The 23,994-nt window shown below is 38.9% G+C and overlaps 2 pseudogenes; both read right to left on the bottom strand.

Moving 5' to 3' along the window:
• Positions 1-1,389: 1,389 nt before the first annotated feature.
• LOC146914857 (uncharacterized) overlaps positions 1,390-23,994 on the bottom strand; it is a 120,174-nt pseudogene continuing 97,569 nt past the window's right edge.
• On the bottom strand, positions 8,787-13,167 carry LOC146914858 (uncharacterized; annotated as a pseudogene).

Consider the following 23,994-nt stretch of genomic DNA (forward strand, 5'->3'; position numbering starts at 1 on the left):
TGACATTGACATTGACATTGGCATTTGACATTAACATTGACATTGACATTGACATTGGCATTTGACAGTTGGATATGCAACATGTATGCATGATATAGCAAGATTATTGGATGTATGAGCACATAAAATGCATGATTATGCATGTATGAATGCTTGAAATGCATGATTGGTTGGCAATTTGGCAGAGAAATCTCACAAAGGAAGACAAGACATTGGAAGATTGGGCACGTAGTGGCTCGTGCTGCGACATATTCACAGGGGAAAATCTCTTTGGAGAGACCGTCGTTTGAGAGACGTATCAAAACCATGGCTGAGGGCAATAAGACTTGTAAAGGAGAACATTTGGAAGGTTCTTGGATACAGGTCGCCGTTGCTAGGCGTGTCAGTGCTGGGTAAACATTGGATGTTCGTATCTGTGGTCAATGCTTTTTCAATATTTCATTCTTTCATTTTTTCATTTTCAAACCCCATTTTTGCCTGAACCGCCCTTTCGGGTTTTCGATTCACCGGGGAGTAAAGATTCTTTTCATTGCCCCATTTTTGCCTGAATTGCCTTCATAGGTTGTCAATCAGCGGGGTGCTCATTTTTGCCTAAGCCGCCCTTTCGGGTTTTCAGCTTAGCGAGCTTTTCATTTTCATTCTTCATTTTTTTCATTTTCATTCTTTTTTTTTTTCATTCTTGCCATTGACCACAGATCATCCTGGGGAGTAACCTGCTTGTAACATGTATTGAAATAGACATTGATATTCATTTATTCATGCATGTTTCATTGAAATGTACCCTGTTGCTCAGGTTTGCTTTCAAAATAGACAGAACAAGATTTTTTCAATTTTCAAAGATGTTTGTTTCAGACATTGACATTATCAAATGGAAAGAAAATGTTTTGTATATAGCATTGAAAGTAGAAAGGAAATAGAGTTTCAAACAATAGAAAGGCTCAAATTGATGTAGAAGAGTGAAAGTCAGCCAAAGGCATGACTTCACGGATTTACAAAGCTTGGAAAATGGTAATTTTATTGGTTGGTGATACATTGAACACGATGACCGCTACATTTCATAGAAATTTTGAATTCACAAGTACAGAAGCCTCTGATGAAGACGACCATTGACAGTTGCAGATGCCCCAAGGGGTGATGGTGATTTGCCAGATATAGTTACTTGTCTTTTATTGACCTCATTTTTGCATGAACCGCCCTTTCGGGTTTTCGGCTCATCGAGGCGCTCATTCTTGCCTGAGTTGCGTACAATCTCAGCGAGCTCTTTCATATTCATTTTTTGTCCCTAACTTTTGCCTGGATCGCCCTTTCGGGTTTTCGATCCACCGGGAAGCGTATTTTTGCCTAGGCCGCCCTTTCGGGTTTTCGACCTACCACGCTGTTCTTTTCTTTCTAGACAAAGTATTTCTTGACTATATCGGCATTAACAGGATTTGGAAGCTCAACTCCATCCATGTGTGTAAGAATCAAAGCACCACCAGAGAAAGCCTTCTTGACGACATAAGGACCTTCGTAGTTAGGTGTCCACTTGCCCCTTGGGTCGGGTTGCTGACTTATCCTTCTTTTCAATACGAGTTCGCCTTCCTTGAATTCTCGAGGTCGGACTTTCTTGTCAAAAGCATTCTTCATTCGTACTTGATACAACTGTCCATGAGTCATAGCATCCATACGTTTCTCTTCAATCAGATTCAATTGATCATACCGACTTTGACACCATTCAGCCTCAGTTAATTTTGCTTCCATGATCACTCGAAGAGATGGAATCTCCACTTCCAAAGGGAGAACTGCTTCCATGCCATACACAAGAGAGAAGGGAGTTGCCCCGGTTGAACTGCGCACTGTAGTACGGTAACCATGCAAGGCAAACGGTAGCATTTCATGCCAGTCTTTGTAAGTAGTGACCATCTTCTGAACAATCTTCTTGATGTTCTTGTTAGCGGCCTCAACTGCACCATTCATCTGAGGTCTATAAGGAGAAGAGTTGTGATGTTCAATCTTGAATTCTTCACATAAAGCTTGCATCATACTATTGTTCAGATTGGAACCGTTGTCAGTAATGATTTTATTGGGAACACCATATCGACAGATGATGTTATTCTTGATAAACTTGACAACCACTTGCTTGGTCACATTTGCATAGGAAGCAGCTTCAACCCACTTGGTGAAATAGTCAATTGCCACTAGAATGAAACGATGTCCATTGGAAGCCTTTGGTTCAATCCTTCCGATCATATCAATGCCCCACATGGAGAAAGGCCATGGGGAAGATATAACATTGAGAGCATGTGGAGGCACATGAATCTTGTCAGCATAGATTTGACACTTGTGGCATCTTTTAGCATGTTTGTGGCAATCACGCTCCATAGTTATCCAGTAATAGCCGGCTCTTAACAGTTTCCTTGACATGGCATGGCCCGAAGCATGGGTCCCAAAGGTACCATCATGCATCAACTTCTCAGCTTCTTGTTTGTCAACACATCTCAGCAAGACCATGTCATAGTTCCTCTTGTATAGGATTTCTCCGTCCAGAAAGAATCTACTAGCCCATCGTCTCAAAGTCTTTTTATCCTTGTTGGAAGCACCAGGTGGATATTCATCGTCTCATAGTCTCAAAGTCTTTTTATTCTGCAAGAATTGTTTGATGTTGTAATACCAAGGCTTTTTATCATTCACATCTTCATCAGCTTGATCTGGCATATTTTCAATGGTAAACACATGAGCGGGTCTATCGAGACGCTGCACTTTGATTACGGGCACATCATTCCAGTGGTTGACACGAAACATGGAAGACAGAGTAGCAAGAGCGTCAGCCATTTGATTCTCATCCCGAGGGATGTGGTGCAGCTCAACCTTTGTAAAGTATGTCAACAAACGTCTTGCATAGTCACGGTATGGGATTAGCTTCTCATGATGAGTCTCCCATTCACCCTTTATCTGATTAATAACAAGTGCAGAATCTCCATAGATGTCAAGGTGTTTGATTCTCAGGTCAAGGGCTTCTTCAATGCCCAAGATGCATGCTTCGTATTCAGCTATGTTGTTCGTGCATTCAAAAGTTATTCGAGCGGTGAAAGGAATGTGGTGCCCCTGCGGAGTTACAATGATGGCTCCAATTCCTTTACCATAAACATTAACAGCTCCATCAAACACCAATCCCCATTTGCTATTGGGATCTGGCCCTTCATTGATCAGTGGCTCTTCACAGTCTTTTGCCTTCAGATACATAACTTCTTCATCAGGGAAATCAAATTTAATTGGCTGGTAATCATCAAGAGGTTGACAAGCAAGATGCTCAGCAAGGACACTTCCTTTGATTGCTTTCTGAGCTTTGTACACAATGTCATATTCAGACAACAACATTTGCCAACGCGCAATCTTTCCAGTAACAGCGGGCTTTTCAAAGATGTACTTGATTGGATCCATTCGGGATATCAACCAAGTTGTATGATTCATCATATAATGACGCAGGCGTTTGGCAGCCCAGGCTAAAGCACAACAGGTCTTTTCAAGCATTGTATACCGAGTCTCGCAGTCGGTGAACTTCTTGCTCAGATAGTAGATAGCATGCTCTTTCTTACCAGTCTCATCTTGCTGCCCGAGAACACAGCCCACTGAATCATCCAACACTGACAGATACATAATCAAAGGCCTTCCTTCCACTGGTGGGACAAGGATAGGTGGTTCTAACAGGTATTCTTTAATGCTATCAAAAGCTTCCTGACATTCATCATTCCATACAACAGGCTGATTCTTTCTAAGCAATTTGAAAATTGGACCACAAGTAGTAGTCATGTGAGATATGAATCTTGAAATGTAATTCAGACGTCCGAGGAAACCTCTGACTTGCTTCTCAGTTTGAGGGGCCGGCATCTCTCTGATGGCTCGGACCTTGTCAGGATCAACTTCAATGCCTCTTTGGCTGACAATGAAGCCTAGCAACTTTCCAGATCTTACACCAAATGTGCACTTATTAGGATTCAACCGCAGCTTGTACTTTCTCAATCTTTCAAACATCTTTTTCAAATATACAACATGCTGCTCTTCATCACTTGACTTCACAATCATATCATCAACATATACTTCGATCTCTTTATGAATCATATCATGAAACAGAGTGGTCATACCCCTTTGATAGGTAGCACCAGCATTTATCAAGCCAAACGGCATCACTTTATAACAGAACGTTCCCCACGGAGTGATGAAGGACGTCTTTTCTCTATCTTCGGGAGACATTCGTATCTGATTATAACCAGAGAAACCATCCATGAAGGAGAACACTTTGGATTGAGCAGTACTGTCAACAAGCACATCAATATGAGGCAAAGGGAAGTTATCTTTTGGACTGGCTTTATTCAGGTCTCTGTAATCAACACACATTCGAACTCTCCCATCTTTCTTTGGTACTGGTACGATGTTGGCAATCCACTCAGGGTATTCAGCTGTCATGAGGAAACCTGCATCAATTTGCTTTTGTACTTCAGCCTTGATCTTAAGAGCCATGTCTGGACGAGACCTTCTCAATTTCTGTTTGACAGGAGGACATTCAGGTCTTGTCGGTATCCGATGTTCCACAATCTGGGGATCTAGACCCGGCATATCTTCATAAGACCATGCAAAGACATCTGGATAGTCGTGGAGAAGCTGAGTAATCTTCCTTTTCACTTCTGGCTCAAGTGCAGCACCAATCTTGATCTCTCGCTTGTTCTCTTCAGTACCCAGGTTGATAAGCTCAATTTCTTCCTGGTGAGGCTGAATGGCTCTTCTTTCTTGCTCAAGCAGTCGAGTGATCTCGTATGGTATCTCTTCATCATCATCCTCATCTTCAGCTTCATATACAGGGAATTCAAAATTTGGATGAACCATAGGGTCACTGTGTTCAACGGGTTTATTATGGTTCAATCTGAATAATATGATTGGGATGATTTTAGAAAAAGTTTTTCATGCAGATTTTTGAAATTAATAAGAAAAATACAGATGTTTTGGTTTTTTTTTCTGGCATTACCATTATTTCCAAGAAAAAGGCACTAAAAAGTAAAAAAACAAAGAGTCGTGAGAAAAACGACAACTTTTATTGATAACGGCAATGCCGAAACAAACACGCCCTTACAATGATATCACTTTCGCCTTGGACAGAGCGAAAGGATTGTTATTTTGAAAACAAAAAACATGAGCAACAAAACACATTACATGGAAGCATGCATGACTAAGGGAACATCAACGGCTTCCCAATTTCTCACAGTGCCTCCTGGTGTAACAAATGTAGGCACATGGCTTCTTTCAGCAGCATCTTCAGTAATAGCATTGATGAACCCAGCACTGTAGAAGGTTCCCTTTGAAACAGCAGATGTCGGGGAGAATCCAAGGCCCTCTTTACGCTTGTTTTCCAGAATCTGAATTACCTTGCCCCAGCCAGCAGCTTGTCCTGCTTGAACAGCCTTCTGGGCGTCTTTCAATGAAGTCATGCTAGCACCAGCCCTCCGGGGTTCCGCACCCTCAACAGTCAATCCTTGAAATGATGTCCCTTCAGCGGACCCTGCTTCAACACAAGAGAACGATGATACTTGGCTAACTAGATATGCTTCCTCACCATGCACAGTGACAATCTTACCATTCCTCATGAACTTGAGCTTTTGATGCAAAGTGGACGTGACTGCTCCAGCGTCATGGATCCATGGTCTTCCGAGGAGACAGCTGTAAGAGGCATTGATATCCATGACCTGGAAAGTAATCTGAAATGTCTCGGGACCAATGGTAATTGGCAAGTCTACTTCCCCAAGAACATCCTTGCGGGATCCATCAAAAGCTTTAACCAGATAGCTGCTACTCCTCAGGGAAATTCCATGACGGCTCAATTGCCTTAGTGTGGATTCAGGCATTACATTCAGAGACGATCCAGTGTCCACCAAAACGTTGGATATCATATCAGACCCACAGTGCACCGAGATATGTAGAGCCAAGTTGTGATGTTTCCCTGCTTCGGGGAGTTCATCATCGCCAAATCCCAAATTGTTGCAGGCGGTAATATTACTCACTATCCCATCAAACTGGTCCACAGAGACTTCGTGGTCAACATAAGCTTGCTCCAGTATCTTCATCAACACCCTCCTATGAGCTTCTGAGCTCATGAGCAGAGACAAGATGGATATCTTTGATGGGGTTTGCAGCAGCTGGTCAACAATCTTATAGTCACTTTTCTTGATAAGCCTCAGGATTTCGTCCAGATTGGATTCTTCGATAGATTGGCCTGCTGGGCCGGTATTCTTGTCAACAGGAGGAGCAACTGGTGGTGTTATTGTGGCAATGGGTGTCACCACCTTCTTTTGAAACAAGGGTGGACGGACTTTCCCGCTTCTGAGAGCTGTAACTTCACTAGCAACATTATCAACTGTAGCTGGGGATACCAGAGGCACCTCCACCCCGTTCTCAATCATGGTTGTATTATACTTGTAGGGAATTGCTTTGGTAGAGGTATAAGATACCGGACCAGGTAACCTGATCACCAAAGGCTCAACATTCTTTGCCTGAGATACACTTTCAACAGGAGAGTCATGGAACACTGGCACAATCAGACATACATCACTGACGGTCAAGTGTTTGTCATCCATCAGGCTCTGGATATCACCTTGCACAACACAACAGCCCATAGGATTCCGAAGACATCCTGAGCAAGAATCATGATCATGTTTGAACAAAGAGGCCTGGCAGAGCTTGACATGTAATGGCACCAAGGGAGTAACGACATTGCGGACATCCAACATGGGATCCTCTTGAGGAACAGGGACCCTTTCAAAGGCCTCAATCATATTAACAGCAGCATGGTTTGGGAGTGGATTATCAAGAACATGAGGAGCACTATTCTCAAAAGTCAACCGTCCCTTTTCTATTAGGTCTTTCACAATATACTTCAGAGCAAGGCAACCCTCAACATCATGGCCTTGAGCACCCTGATGAAATTCACATGTTAGATCCTGTCGGAACCTGGGAGGCAATGGATTAGGCGGAGGCCTGCCTGGTCTAGTGACACAGTGTCCCTTGGCCAGTAAAGTTGGGAGCAACTCACCATACCGCATTGGTATTGGTGGAAAGGAGGGTTTGGGTCGGGGACCCTGTTGCTGCTGCTGTTGTTGTTGAGCAGGAGGCTGTTGTTGCACTTGCTGAGCGATGGCTTTGACGGGCACTGGTGGTTGGCCCGGTGGCAGAGGATATTGCTGGTAGAATGGCGGGAAGAAAGGATGCTGAGAGTACTGCATGTAATGATAAGGCATAGGTAATTGTGTGGCAGCTGCAGATGGGTTACCAGACACCATCCCCACATCAGATTCTTTCTTCTTATGATGACCATTACCATACTTCTTTGATGCACTGTTTGAAGATTCACCTTTCTCTAGGACAATAATACCATCTCGGACGGCCTCCTCTAGACGCGTTCCCATTGTAACCATATCAGAGAAGTTGTTTGGGGTAGAGACTATCATTCTCTCCTTATATTCCTTCTTCAGAGTCTTCAGGAATGTCTGTGTTAACTCTTCCTCATCAAGTCGAGGAGAAACATGGGCAGCTGCCCCTCTCCACCTCTGAGCATATTCTCGGAAGGTTTCATCTGATTTCTAAGACAAGGCTTTAAGAGAGTCTCTATTTGGCCTCAGACGGGTATTGAATTCATATTGACTCTCAAAAGCAGCAGCCAGATCCTCAAAAGTATGGATGTTGTCCTTACTCAAACTAGTGTACCAATCTGCTGCATCATCTGTCAAGCTACTCTGGAAGCAATGGATCATTAGTGCATCATTGTCGGCGTAGTTAGCCATCTTTCGGACATACCGGATAACATGGTTGTGTGGACAAGAAGTCCCATTGTATTTGTCAAATTCTGGCTCTTTGAATTTCTTAGGAACCTCAAATCGGGACACCAAGCATAGATCACGAGCTTTAGCAGGAGCACCATTGTTTCCTCGTCTAGCCTTGACCTCACGGAGTTCTCCAGCCAACTCCATCAACTGTCGTCTCATAGCTTCCATTGCGGGATCTTGTCCACGCGGAGTATCGACATCAATTACCTGTTGCACAGTGTGTACAATAGGATCGGTAACAACGGTAGTCACCTGAGGCATAGCAGTGGACACAGGAATCTGTCCTTGTCCAGCAAAACCAGAGACACCAGCAGTAGTATTAGGAGAATAGTAAGCTGAGAGACCATAAGGACGCCCATTGGGCATAACAAAACGAGCATCAGTAGCCACAGTAGATAGTGGGATAGACGGAATTGCTTCAGTAGAAACTGGGACAGATGTGGCTGGTTGTTCTTGTGCAGCCAGCAAAGCAGACATAGTGTCATGAGCCTTAGCCAAGTCTTCTTTCATAGCAGCCAATTCGGCACGGAGCCGAGCATTTTCTTCTTCAAAGTTAGCCATGATCCTTCTCTTGTGAAATCTTGTTTGGTGAATTCTATCTGGTTGATACACTTTGCGAGCACGAGCCACTTTTCAGACTGCGGCGGACAAAACCAGGAGGCAGTAAGCACGAGAGAAGCTTTTTGTGACCAATGAATGCATATGATGCATGAAATGTGTAAATGCATATGCAAAAAGATTCTTTTTACGTGTTGTCGAAGGGTTTTTAGACAAGTTAGAAACTTGTAAACATTACTAAACAACGATTAACATGAACGGGAAACAAATAACCAATATATAGTTTTTACAAGACGATTCCCTTTGAAATGCTAAGCCAAGGGATAGACTTGGAAATGTAAATCAACACAAAATGGAAATAACAACAGGAAATGGAGATCCTCAAGCATAGGAAGTGGAAGCATAATCCTCAGACTCAGACTCATAGCTGCAGTATCGTGCATAGAAGTCACGGGCACCCCTAGCCCTCTTGGAGTCTCTCATAAGCAACCTATCTTTCTCTTCAATCTCCCTCTTAGCCTTAGCTAACTCTTTCTTCAGTATCAAGACCTCATGAGTCTTCTGCTCATCCTTTCCATCCAAAGTCATGATCAAGTTCTCAGCCTCATAGTATCTAGCTCTCCACTGATGCTTCTCCCGACTCTCCATAGCTAGATGTTCCTGATACATCTCCTGGGTAGGTGGGAGTAGAGGTAAAGGCATGGTAGGAACAGATGCAGACACATATCTCATAGAGGGGTAAGGCATGCCAATATCCTCAGCTTGGTTTATCACCCACTGTGTATAGGCTTCATGAGCAACACCGGACCTTACACCCATGTGTTTCACCTCTTTCTTCCGAAGCTTGGACCAAGCTCCTATGAAATCCTCTCTTATGCCTGTGGGAGCATTGGAGTAGTGAAAGAAGTAAGGAGCTGTAGCAAGATTGATGGGCTTATCTTTCATCGGAAAACCAAATTGTCGCAAAGCAAACTCCGGGTTATAGTTAATTCCACCCCGGGTACCAAGAAGAGGTACATTAAGAAACTTTCCACCACCAAAGATAATTTCCTTAACCCTAGAAGCGGGAGTGAGCCAAACCACTTCATTAGGAGTGAGAGCCATAATCCTCTGTGAAATAGACCAATTCTCCGGATTGTCATGGAAAGACTCCGGAAGGTGCGAAATAAACCACCTATAGAGGAGAGGCACACAACAAAGAATATATCCACGACCCTTGCCGGATCGATCATGAATAGCATGGTATGTGTCAGCTAGCAAAGTAGGAACCGGATTCTTGGAATGGAAGATCATAATAGCATTCATGTCCACGAAGCCATCAAGATTCGGAAAGAGAATAAGCCCATAAATGAGAAGTGCAAGAATAGCCTCGAGAGTGTCCTGACAAGTGGTATTGAGGTTGGCTTTCCCAAGAAGGTACTCTGAAGTGAACCCTCGGATACGTGCCTTAGTGACAAGATTCTTGGAGACATCGGTGGTCTTGAGATAGAGATCCTTAGCAATAACCAATGGAGTAAGAGGAGGCTCAAGTCCTGAGAAAGGTACCCCCTTAGCAATAGACAGATCCATCAAGGAAGAATAAGCCTCTAGAGTAGGCACCAGCTGAAAGTCCGGAAAAGTAAAGCACCGATACTTCGGATCATAGAATTGCACTAGAGTGTGCACAAGCTTCTCATCCACATTAGTATGGAGAATAGGAAGTAAGGCCCCGTAACGACGTCGAAAACCAGTCGGATCCTCAACCTTGAATGCCAAATCTCTCAAACTAGCCAAATCCACTTCCTTGAACTTGTAGGAATTAGTCCTCTTCATTCCTACAATGTTTACAAATTCAACTTGTCTAAGCCCTTCGATAACAATGCATGGAAAAAAGTTTATGCATGTATGCATGTATGCATGAATGCATGATTATGTTCAAGTTCGGAGAAAACATGGTGGGTTTGAAGTTCAAAGTCGAGGAGTCATGGGTGGACACGGCGTCCGGTGAAACTAGGGCTTTAGGATATAGTAACCGGGTTCTAAAAAGGTTCCCAAGTTGCAACCTCTCCGACGTATATCATGGTGTCACGAGACAACACTCGCTCCATGATTATCCGTGGAAGGTCTAACTTGAGTGTAGTATCGCGTGACGACTAAAACTCGAGACAACACTCGGTTTAGCCTCCGCACTACGTCCTAGAAAATGGCCATGGATGGGTTTGGTTATCTACGGTCCATAGCGTCATAGAACAATTAGAAGTAAAGTGCCTAAACGCGACAACACGCGCCGACAACATCACCTCCAAAATGCCTCAGCTATGTGGGATTGATCGCATAATCCAAAACACGAGGCAACCCCCGGAATGAATTGTCGATTATATCCCTCCTAAATCCTAAGTTCACTCAGCCCGGGTGCAGGACTTTTGATATTCTCACCCCACACGTTTGCAAGAAATTAAACATTTATTCACATAGGAGAGCAAGTAAAAGAAACAAGTAAAAAGAGCGCAAGCGTGGAAATAAAGACTAGGCGTAACTCTCGAATCTCCCCAGTGAAGTCGCCAGCTGTTTTATCTTGGTTTTCGGGTGCCAAACATTGATTACGTTTGAACCTTTCAAACCGGTGATATCTCATTTTTTCTTGGGAAGGGAAAAAATAAGGAAAACCCTTGAGAATCGAGGTCCGGGAGTTGTTTTCTCTACGGGAAGGTGTTAGGCACCCATAACGACTATAGTATCCTATAGGAACCGTCTTTAATTTCTACGCGCGCGCTTTATTTTTAAATGCTATTTAAAAGATGATATTTACACCTATATTTTGCTAAATGAAGAATTGGAGGGAGAAGAATGTTTTTTGAATTTTTATTTTAGTTGAATTGAAGGAATTTTGATTCCTTGCCTACGTACCCGTTTAAGGGATCAAATCCACCGTAGTTCTCTTCCAAAAATGTTTTTTTGTTTTTGTTGGTTGATTTTAAGTTTGAAAATGGATTTTGAAGAATGGAGATTGAGAGGCCTCAAGGGCATGTGATTTATGAAATTGTGAGGCTGAATTAGTCATTTGCAAAATGGTCAAGCATGATTAATTTTCATTGAATTTTGATTAAGAAAATAAAAAAGGAAAATTACAATGGGATTTTGATCCCAAGGTTTATTTTGAAAATGGTTTGAATGATGTTTGTTCATATTTTTTGGAAATTGATTTTTCTAAGTGTAAAAGCCTAAACATTCATCTAAACATACAATCCTAAACATACATCTAAACATGCATATTCTAGCTATATATCTAAAGTGAAGTGTGTGCGTGTGTCGGTGCTTGTGTCGGTGTACATTATTAGAGTCCATAGTCCATATTACATCATTGGCCTAGATACATTCTATGGTCTTGCACGAAATTAAATTGCATTAAAATAAAGTACAAAAATTTCCTAAGTATTTACATTCTAAGCCTTGGTGGAAATTGATATGCAAGAAATTGAGGTGCAAGGAATAAAAGATGAAAATATGATATGAGATGCTTATGAAACAATGAACAAAGGGTTAGTAATAATAGGCATTGGATCGTAGAAAAAGGTGGCAAGAAAGTAAAGCGTATCAACATGGTAAAAACAACAAAAGGTGGCAAAATGCACTTAACAAAACACCAAAAATTCCTAAGCAAGCAAGAAGCCCATAACTCTCACATTTTGATGTTTTCAAAGATTTTTAGGTTCAGCCCCAATGTGAAAGCCACAAGAAAAATTGTAAGCCAAGGAATTATGGTATGAAATTAAGGCAATTTTACACTAATTCACATATTAAAAATAACAAGTAACTTGCTAACTAAACAAACAATTATCACACATTCAAAACAGCACCAAAACCACCAATCGATCACCAAATGATACCCCAAAATTATTCAACAAACTTACAATTATTATGAACCAAACAATTGGAATTTAAAATGTGCAAAGAAGCTTCATAAAATTGGACAAAACAACACAAAATTTAAACAATTTCTTCATGTATCTTCTCTAGCAATTTCCAGCACACAAAATTCCTATGCAACAATTCTAAATCCACCAAAACAAATGCGACAAGAACTCACTCAATTTTTACAAGTTTCTAGCAAGATTTTCGACCAAAATTAAAAGAAACACTTTGAACCAAAGCAAAAAATAATTCTCCGGCATTTCTTGATCAATCTTGACATGTAATATGTCAAAATTGATCAAAAAGTACAAAGAAAATTATAGGAATTTTTTAGGAATTTTTAGAGGACTTTTTGAACACGCAGGGGTGCAATTAGCAAAATATAACACACACACGCAGGAAAGGGAGGTGAATATAGCAAATCTGTAGTGATTTCAAAACAGAAAGAGGAACATGGGCCTGGATTTGTAGTGGATCGGTTCTAATAGGTAGTTGGCATGGGTTAATGGGTTGGAGGAAAAGTATGCAGCATAAAAACCAATTCCAGAAGGAAAGGCACAGCGTGACTTCTCCTTCCTTCCCAATTCTTCTTTCTTTTCTAAACAACAAAATGAGCTGCATATTCCCTTATTCTAAAGATCTACCACCAATTAAAAGAAACAACAGTCCTAGCCTTTATCTATCAAAGTGGATCACGTGCAAAATCACACAAACAAGAATTCCTGCTTCTTACTTTCAAGCAACTGATTCATCTTCTTCGTAAGAAAAACCGGAATCCGGCGAAGCTTCATAGCTCCGGCACGGTGGTGGCCGCAGGCACCGCCGCGACAGAGTTTTCTAAAACTTCCTCCGAATCCGAATCTTCATTCATTTTCGACAAATCTTTTCACGCTAAAGATGAATCTAGTTTTTTGAATTTTCAGAACGGAATCACAAACACATGAATCCATACATTCTGATTCGAAATTCTAAGAAAAGGGAAGGAAACGAATTACATGTGTTCCAATCTGTGTGACTCGACTGGTTCCGTTGGATGTTGCTTGTAGCTTGAAACCGTTTGGCTTATTTCGATTTCCTTCTCCTTCTTTGGTTTAGTTCTGCTTCTTTGGATCGAATTGGCGTTGATCCATTCCTGTTCTTGCTACAGCTTGTATTTCAATCGGAGAACGGACATTTGTTCATTGGAGAGGACGAAGGTGATTGTGCCGCCATGTCCATGGTGATGAGTTTGTCGAAGATGATGAACAAAGGGAATTTGTATATTGTTGTTGTTAGAAAATGAAATGAAGATGAAAAGAAGGTGGTGGTTATGGGAGTTTTTTGTGGTGGTTGAAGGTTAGTTAGGGAGGAGGAGGGTGGTTTGTTAGGGTGGTGATGGAAAACGGTTACGTGAGGGAAAAAGAGAGAAAAAAGCTTGTGATTTTTTGTGGAATTTTGTAAAAAATCATTGAATCAATAACTTTGACCACAAGTTTGACTTATATAGGTGATGAAAGGGATGCTTGGACCAATGAGGAAATGCCACATGGACTAAGTAGTAACAAACTCTTATGGACCAATAGCATTTGGACACGTGGCACTTGGACTCTAACAAACTAAAAAGGATTAAAATGCAAATAACAAAAATACAAGGACCAAAATGGAAACTAAAACTAAAATTGAATTGAAAAAAGTAAATTGAAAATTAACGTAAAGCGAGACGATTAAAAACAACGAAACAGACAAGAGTTTTTATGTGAAATGACCAAAACGCCCCTAGGGACTAAAACGACTAAAAACGACTCAAATGCAATTTTAAAATGATTTTTTAACAAGGGATTAAAGCAAGAGCTTATTCAAACAAATTAAAAGACTCAGAGACAAATTTTAGAATTTAAACAGGGTTTTAACGCATGAAAAGACTAAAATGCCCCTAGGGGCAAAACTGACTCAAAATGACTTCAAATGCAATTTTAAAAATGGATTTTGACATAAAATGAAACAAAGACTTATTCTAACCAAATGAAAAGACTCAAACAATTTTTCAAAGACTGAAAGAAATTTTAACATGGGAAATGACTAAAATGCCCCTAGGGGCTAAACTAACTAGAAAATGACTCAACTGATATTTTTTGAAATGAATTTTGACATGAGATTGAAACAAGGACTTATACAAACCAAATTAAAAGACTTAAACAATTTTCAAAGATTAAAATGAGTTGAATGCAGGAAATGACTAAAATACCCTTTTATGTGAATTTTGCAAATAACATTGAAACAAAATGCAGAGAAAGATGCAATTGATCAGAGACATATCAAATGACTTATAATGCAAGAAAAGAAGAATTGAACAAGTATTTTTAGGTCCAAAATTAGGGTATAACAGGGTTGTTTTCACAATATTTTATGCAACAAACACTCTTTATAACATCAAGTAACAAATACACATCACCCCCTATGATTTATAAGGAGGAGAATGCATGGACAAGTATTAACGGAATCAATCCGGTTTAAGGTAACATTAAAAGTTAATGTGGCAAGAGCTAACGAAGAGCTTGAGTTAAGAGTTTTAAGGTTCCGGCATATGAAGGGATAAAGTGAATGCAAAGTCATGAGATGGAAAGTAAATGGTAAAGAGTTATATGAGGGCATGAGTTTCACGAATTTTATGAAATTATGAGTACCCCTCGGACCTAGGTTTTGCTTGATTGACTTGCTAAGACTCGTTATGATGATGAATTCTAAAGTTTACTAAAATTTTGAAAAAATGAATACATGCATATGGGTGATTGGAGATGGCGTTCTTGGATTTAAAAAGAAATTTTTGCAGGTACCGGTTGTTACGACTCACGTAGAGTGGGCTAAACTCGCCGGAACTAAGGTTGGATGACACAGTTGCGTTGTCAACTTATTTTGTGATTTTAGAGCAACAACTGGGGCCAAACTTATTACATTTTTATATAAAGAGGGATCGTCAACGCCAATGACCCGCGTGCTAATTGTGAAGTTTCTTTGAGAAAGAAAATTAACGAGCAAGCATTAGTTGATTACGCAAAACATAGTACGTGAGAATACAAGGATGCACTGATGTATGATCAAGAAAGACATGTATGAATTTATGATGAATCTATTATGGGGATTCGAGATTTCTCAGAAACAAGTTTATGTATGAAAAGTATATGTTATGAGGTGAACTCAACCAGTGAGATTCAATCTTGCAAGGTATTGTGAGGTGCATGTTTATGGCAATGGTTGTCACATGAAAGGTTTGAGAAAGGCTCAAGAAAATGATGCTCATATGGGAAAAAGAATGTGAAGTTCAGTCGTCTCAATGGATTAGAGTATTGGTTAAGGTCAACTGGATAGTAAGAGTCTTCTTAAGAAGCATTATGGAACAAGCGAGGAGTTACTTTTGAAGTTCCAAAATTTCATTATGGATGGAGGTATAAATCATGAATTATGCACGATGAAGTGCATACCCTCTTATGTCAAACTTGTTAAATGTTCACGATACTTGTTATGAAGATTTCGAACTATGGTTTAAAAAAAAAACCCTTGAATTTAAAATGGGTATTGAGAGACTTGGGAACGAAATTGTTTTAACATGATATTTTTTTCACAAATTCTTTTAAAAGGTTATGTCTCTATTCGTTCCAAGGATCCGAATACTCATGTTTAGAAAACTTCTTAAAGTAATATGTTACGATGAGTATCGTCATTATTTAACAAGAAACGACACTTGAAGGTGTGTGAATGCTATGGAAAGCAAAATGTGTTGAAGTGAACAACAAAGATATCCGAAAAGTTTTATGAGACGCACAAGTATATGTTAAGGGTATTCAAATGCAAGAAGTCTAAGTCGGGAGTTTTAAGAGCATGTAAGTTACAAGATGGGTTGATGAATGATATATGCATCGGCGTGTTTAATTTTACTCCTTCCCGACAAGTTATATGAGTTACCCATGAATTTGGGTGCAATAAGAATGGTAATGAAATCGGAAGATTTCTTGAGACTCTGAAAAGAGATTCATAGAATCAACAAGATAAGTAGTGTAAGAAAGAGGCACATGTATATCAAGGTATAGTAAGTAAAATGATGTAAGAATTATGTGGTTACACGATAAGATGTTTTATGTTGCAAGCAAGCACTGCAGGGCGAACCTGGATTCCATGAGGACCCAGTTAAAAGGCAAATCCTGAGTGTTCAAGTTACGATCAAGATGATTCGAATTAGGCCAAGTTTTTGAAAGAGATAAATTTCCACCATACGAGAATTACTTTAAGATATTATGCTTTGAACTCAGTAAATGTCAAGCGGGTAAGATCCGAGTCTGAGACAATTAGTTTATGTGTAGCAAGGTAAGTTCTGAATCATGATATGTTAAGAAGACTCTAAGTATGAGTGATATTAAGGTCAAGAAGGCTATGTTCAGTTACATGCGGGTTAAGATACAAGAGGAGAACATGATGCGATGGACCCTTCGGATATGTATGAATGGAAAACGTTTGGCTCAGACCATAGAAGATAAGTTTTTGATCATGATGATTGATAGTTGATCTCTAAATTTCGAGGACGAAATTTTTTTTAAGGGGGTAGAGTGTAACATCCCGCTCGTCAGCTAATGGAAACTTTATCTGTTAAATGTAACAGAGGACTAAGATTTATGTAAAATGCTTATGGTGAAGAATGTTAAGTACGACGGACGATATTATTATTATATATCAGTCGAGTATGAACTTATGTATCAGTGTCAGGTAAACACGACTAAGACGAAGGGCATTTAACTATTTACGCACAAGGGAGTATATAAGTATTTTTGGGGTGGAAATCTTCATAATTTCCTTCACTTTCTCTCTCTAGGTTTTGGGAAGAAAGTTCTCTCCTCCTTCTCTCTAGGAACCGCCCTCCTTCTCCTCTCTTAATCATTCAAACTTCATCTAAAACATGGATTTTGGTAGCTTGGTAAGCAAGATACACATGGAGGAAAAGATTAAAGCAAGGTTTGGTTGAAAAGCTTTGGATCAAGAATGATGGGGAAGCTAGGGTTTAATGCTTGAAGCTTGTAGATATGCAAGAAACATGATTAGGTGAGTTCCATAGATAGTTTACCTTCCTTGGGTTGTGTAAATTCCATGTTTAAAGTATAGATTTATGTTTATGAGAGGTTTAGAACCCTAAAGGACTTTTGATAAATTCTTGTTGGTTACTTTTTAGTTTGCCATGAAATATGTTTATAAATGTATATATATGTTGCTGGATGATTATGGTGCATTGCAGGATCGATTTGGATAAGTTTTGGGTCAAAACTGGAAATTTTGTACCTCAGACCCGAAGAACCACGCTATTAGTAAAATCTACGCTAATAGCGAAAATTTCAGGATGAGCCACGCCCCAGCTGAGCTATTAGCGCAGCTCTCTGGACTTGGCCAACTTGCTTTGGCCTGTTGGCCCAGTTCAGGGTCCGTGGCACATTCCGAAGCTTTTCTTTCAACGTTTTTTAACTTTATAACTTCATAACAACATCTAGGCAATGCACATAACATCAAACAATTCTTGAAATGAAAATCATGGTAAACTTAATAAGAATGGCAAGAGTGAGACAAGAGAGTTTAAGCCGATATTACTCGGGTAGCAATGATTTAAGAAGGGCATGAATGTAGAGCCTCGACATAGTTGTTGAGAACTAGCAAGATAGCATGAATCTCTAAGTATGTCAAGTATAGGAATATGAATACATATGTAAGTAAGACGCGAAGTGTAATCTCTTCGCATATGAGCTAGATGACTTAGCAAATATGTAAGTTGTGGATTGATAGGTTAGATCCCTCCACCATGTTAAGTATGAACAAGTATAAGTTACCATTAATCGGATCGATCAAGGTTCCGAGGTAAACAAGCAAGTATGTATATGTTTAACTTATATGCATGACAAGACCATGATTAATATGTGTAGGTGACATGTCTCTTGCTATCCACATCAGGGGGATACAAGGGGTTCTCATAATGAGAACGATTCAAGCCGTAAGGGACCCGCATGTCACTGAGTAAGTAAGACGTAGGTAACGTGAGAACGGGATAAGCTTCTTTCGAGAGGGGCCCGCACGTCACTGAGGGAGTCCGATTACCTTAGCTAGGTATTTTCGGTATGTATGGGATTGTACTCGGGGTTCCTCCACCCGGGGCTTTCCGTAAAATGAATCAAGATAATGAATGATTGTTCAACATTGATATTGTGAATGTATGAATGTTTATGATTATGTTATGATATGATGTTAGCTATGAACGAGTCGTGCATTAGAGTATGATATGAATATTATACCGATGACGAACTTAGGTTTCCCTAATCGTCCGGTTTAGGACTGTGTCATGATTATGTATGTTAAGTCTTGATGCGTATATCGTATCTTGAGATTGCGGTCCTAGGTTCCCCTCGATCGCCATGACACGAATAGGAAGTGAAGCCTATAACAAGTTAAGATAAGACTATGACGGCTCTAGTGTGCACTATCGTCTAAGTATGCAAGTCCCCACACAAGTATAATCAACCGTCAGGTTGTAAAGTAGACACGTGGTGACCGTAGGTTTCCCCTAGAGGTTGCCTATAGCCTAGGATTTAGGGGAACTCACTGAGACATTATGTCTCATCCCAATCCTTATTTGTTTCAGATAAGCAGGATGTTTATGCAAGCTCGTAGCCGGATGGATATTACTTCAAGGGTTCGTTCGTACAGCTGCAGGACGTGATGGACATCAAGGATGTATTTTTATGTATGGATGAGATGTATTATATTTTTATTTATGCGAACGGGGCTTGACGTAAATAATATTCATTTGAAACTTTTATTGTTGTATGTTTTAATGTATCCAGTACTAATAATAACGTTCGTGCCAGACTTTCTAGATACGTCTGGTATGGGTGTTACACTAACATCTTGACATCTTGACAACATAACATCTTAACAACTTGATGACTTCATAACGACTCGACGACTTAACAACTCTTATCATCTTAACGTCTTAACATCTTAACATCTTAGCATCTTGACAACATATGGATCACATAAATAATTCATGTCATATCATAATATAACAATATCAAATGATAATAAACAACATCTTAAAACATCATATTCATCAATCATAAACAACTTCATATAACATCGTATTTAAACGTCGACAATAATTCACTAAGTATCTTTGTAAAAACATAATAAATTATCCACAACATATTTTTATGTCAAACCAAAGCTACTGGAAAGATATCACAAATATCAACAACTTTCATGTTTACAACAAAGATCAATTCAAAACAGAAACATATGAACAAAACGCAAAAACATGAAACAGAGAATGATGTCACCGTACAATTTTGCTAAGACCTCCCTGTAGTATTTTCATCATAACTCACAGACCAAACATCATTTTCATGCCAAACCAAATCCACTAGAAAGCTAACAAAATTATCTAAAACTTTCATGTTTACGTCTAAGACCAATTCTGTACCGATCAATACCAGTTTTTATTTTAAATTCGGAAAAGTTGTGCTGAAAGTCCATAAAAATTCACTGTGACCTACGTGCAGTAATTTGACCATAACTCAAGTTCTATATATCATTTTGACGTGAGACCAATGGCATTAGAAAGCTAACATCCATACCTACAACTTCCGTGTTTACACCTAAGACCAATTCGGCACCGATCAATTCCAGTTTTAATATCAAAATTCGGACTGAATTCAGATTTTCTCCAAGTTTCACCTAATCTCATGGTTCTAACCTCAAAACTACTTCCAATAATCATCCTATGGATTATCTAAGGACTGTACATAATTTCTACATCAATTCAACAAGTTTTCATCTTCTAATCATCAAATCTCTCTCAAAACCCTAATTCTCAATTTCTCACAAACTCTCCCCAACTTGTTAGATGTAACCTAATGATTTAACAACTTAATATTAATGTAAGATAGTCTCACCCTCACCTTAGATTAATTCCTGAATCAGCAGCAACGTTCTTCTTTCCTAAGGTATTCTCCTCTTCTCTTGACTTTTCTCTTCTCTTCTCTTCTTTCTTGTTATCCTCTTTTCCAAAAGGCGGTTTAAGGTAAACTCTTTCCAAAAACCTAACTTCTCTATTTATAACACCTTCTTATTTCTCTTACACCTCAAAACTACTCTAACAAATAACAAATATATTTCTACACCAAATAACAAATATATCTCTAACAAATAACAAATATATTTCTACACCAAATAACAAATATATCTCTAACAAATAACAAATATATTATGCTAGTAAATACCAAAATATAACATAACAAAATACCACTCATGAAAATAAATAGACTAAATCATAAAAAGACATCTAATCTCAAAACTACCTCCAAATCTACTTACTCTAATAATTCTCATATTCTTATAAATAATAGAATAATGCCACTTAATAAAATACTAACACCTCACATATTTAAATAAATCACATAAATAGACTCTAACTTAATAAAAATAATTAAATAAAAAGGAGGACGTTACACAACCCCCTCCGAATTTTATCGGATACCGAGAAAACACCCAGTCCAACAACGTTCGTAGGAAAGTCTCGTTTGAGTATAGTATCGCGTGTCGACTAATTCCGAGAAAACACCCGGTTAGCCACCGCACTACGTCCTAAAAATCCAAGATGGGTTAAGGGTTACTAAAGGTCCTTAGCATTCAACGGAAACTTAAGAGTAATAAAGTCTAAACGTGAAAACACACGCCGACATATATTACTTCAAGCTCCTCCGCTAAGTGTGGTTATCTCACATGTGTCAAGACACGAGTATACCCTCGGTATGACACTATGAGTTTACCACTCCTATCTTATATTTCTCTCAAGCCCGGGTCAGGACTTATCTCACCACTCACGTTAAAAGAAATGAGAAAGAAGAAATGAGAACAAACATACACGTAATTTCCATCTTTTATTAATTAATTTTTTTTAGCAAGTTTATAGCACAAATTTTAAATAATGCCAAGTTAGGCTCAACCCTCTTACTTTTAATCCCCAGTGAAGTCGCCATTTCTGTCGCGTCATTTTTAGGAGATCAAACCATTTCATTAGCTTCTGACTCACTAAATTGGTTGCACGACTGAAATTTTAATTCTTTTCAAAAGAAAGTGGAAAAAGGTTCAAATACCACATTTTTAAGGGATTAAGGGTTCGGGGGTTGGTTATATTTAGGGAAGGTGTTAAGCACCCTAAATATTCGTAGTACTCTACGAGAACCTCTTGATTTTATTTAACTTTTGTGCTATAAACTTGCTTGCTTTTAAAAAAATGGAATTTGCAATGATAAAGGAAAAATAGAGATCTAATTTATCTACATTTTTTATTGATTTGGAAGGACGCATGTCCGTTGCCTACGTACCCGTGAGGGATCAAAACCTCGTAGTTCGGGGTAGAAATTGACGTTTGATTTGTTTTGTGTTTTTTAATAGTTTTTAAAAAAGGGTTTTAAAATGAAAAGCCAAATGGCAAATTGGAATTTGTTTGTATTTTTTATATTGAAAGAAAGATGACTTAAAGTAGAATTAGAATTGATTGATGATTTGATTAAGAAATAAACTAGAAAAAGACGATCACTTGATTGAAAAAAAATCAAGGTTTGCTTATAAAAAATATTTTTGTGATTTTTGATTATTTGCATGTTTTTTGTTATTTTGGAATGACGAATGAAAATTATATAAGCAGAATGAGAAAAAAATAATGTTAAGCTGAAAATATAAGGTTATTTTAACACGGACCAGAATACTCTGGAGAATGATTATATAAGCAAAAAAAGTTAAATAAATAAAAATGCATGAGAAGAAAATAACAGTTGATTTAGGACCAGAGCGCTCTGGATTAATTTAATTTAACAAGGACCAGATTGTTCTGGAGAATAATATAATATTAACAGTTAAATTAGGACCAGAGCACTCTGGATTAATTTAATTAAACAAGGACCAGATTGTTCTGGAGAATAATATAATATTAACAGTTAAATTAGGACCAGAGTACTCTGGATTGAGGTGTGCATTTAATGACAAGATTTAAATATGCATATGATGATAGTAGTCAATAGAAGGTAATGCAAAAAAAAAAAAAAATGCATGCGAAGAAAAATAAAAGAGATTAAACGAATTAAAAATGCATTAGAAGAAAATAAAAGAGGTTAAACGAATTAAATATGCATGAGAAGAAAATAAAAGAGGTTAAACGAATAAAAATGCATGAGAAGAAAAATAAAAGAGGTTAAACAAATTAAAAAAAATGCATGAAATATATTAAAATGAAAAGCGGGGGGTGCAAGGAGTTATAAAGGGGGTGCAGGAATTAAAAGATGGGAATTGGGCCACAGAGAGAGAGAGAGAGAGAGCGCGCTAGTGGGCCTGGGTTGGACCAGTTCAGGCCGGTTCAAAGGCTGAACCGGTCCGGTTTAGCTTTATATATATGTTAGGGGACCGGTTTTTTTCATTTTTATCATTCCCTCTCTCTCTCTCTCTCTCTCTCTCTCTCTCTCTCTCTCTCTCTCTTTCTTATTTCTAGAGAGAAAGACTCTCACCTCTCTCCTTCTTTCTTCTTCTTCTCCGACAGGAGTGAGGGCGGCCGGTGAGTCTCCGGTGCGGTGGCCGGCGAGCCATCGCGGCGGCGCCGCCGCAACGGAGTTAAAACCACTCCATTTTTTTTTTTTTTTTGTCTTTCTTACCCTTTTTTCCTCCTCTTTTCGTTTTTAAAACCCAAATTTCCAAACAAAAGGCCAAACGGCCTAGATCTAAAGAAAGAAAAAAACTACCTTTGTGAGATTTGAAATGGTTTGTGACGATTTGGTTTACGGTGATGATGATGCGTTTGTTTGTTCGCGAATTTTTGATGCCTTTGTACTGTTGATGATGATTTAGATCAGTTTAGAATTGGTGCTTGATGTTTATGGTTCTGTTAATATTAGGGTCTACTGGGTTTGAGATTTGGTGACTGTTATTGGTTCATTTGATTCTGATGTTGCAGGTTTTGGTTTTGATAATTTGGAGGTTTAGGTTTGTGATGGTTGGTTTGTGAATGGTGTATGCGTGTCTGTCTGTGTTGGGAATTTTTCGCTGGAAATTTTCGTCCTCTTTTTGCTGGAAAATTCTTTGTGTTGGATCGAATATTTCCTCCTTTTGCTGGAAATTTCTTCTTTTTTGTTGGTTGCAGGTGTGCTTGTATTTATAGACTTGATTGAGACATTATGTCTGAACAAGGGGGTGACAGAAATTGCTTTAGGGAACATGACAGCTGCTTGGTGTTGGACTTGGATATTTTTGGACAGATTTTGGACTTAAAATAAATAAATAAATAAATAAATAAATAATAATAATAATAATAATAATAATAATAATAATAATAATAAATAAACTAAAAGTAATAATAAATAAAAATTGAGAGATGAGGGCCCGACTCGGAACCAAATATGAGGTATTTTAAAATACCTCTCTGCCGATTTTTTTTTACTGAAAAGTCAGGGACTGGTCAGGGTCAAACGACACGTGTCAGTGTATGAATGTAGGATCCTTAGGTCAAAAATTGGGGTATGACAGGTGCATAGATATATCAAAAGTCACAAAGGTTTAAATAATATGGCAGAGATGCAATGGTTTGAAGAGATGGAATGTATCATGGTACAATTAATAATCTATGATGGAAGTTGTATCCAAAAGG

Source organism: Medicago sativa, chromosome 6 (genome assembly GCF_051527215.1).
Source record: "Medicago sativa cultivar Bolivia chromosome 6, Bolivia_mono, whole genome shotgun sequence".
NCBI lineage: Eukaryota > Viridiplantae > Streptophyta > Magnoliopsida > Fabales > Fabaceae > Medicago > Medicago sativa.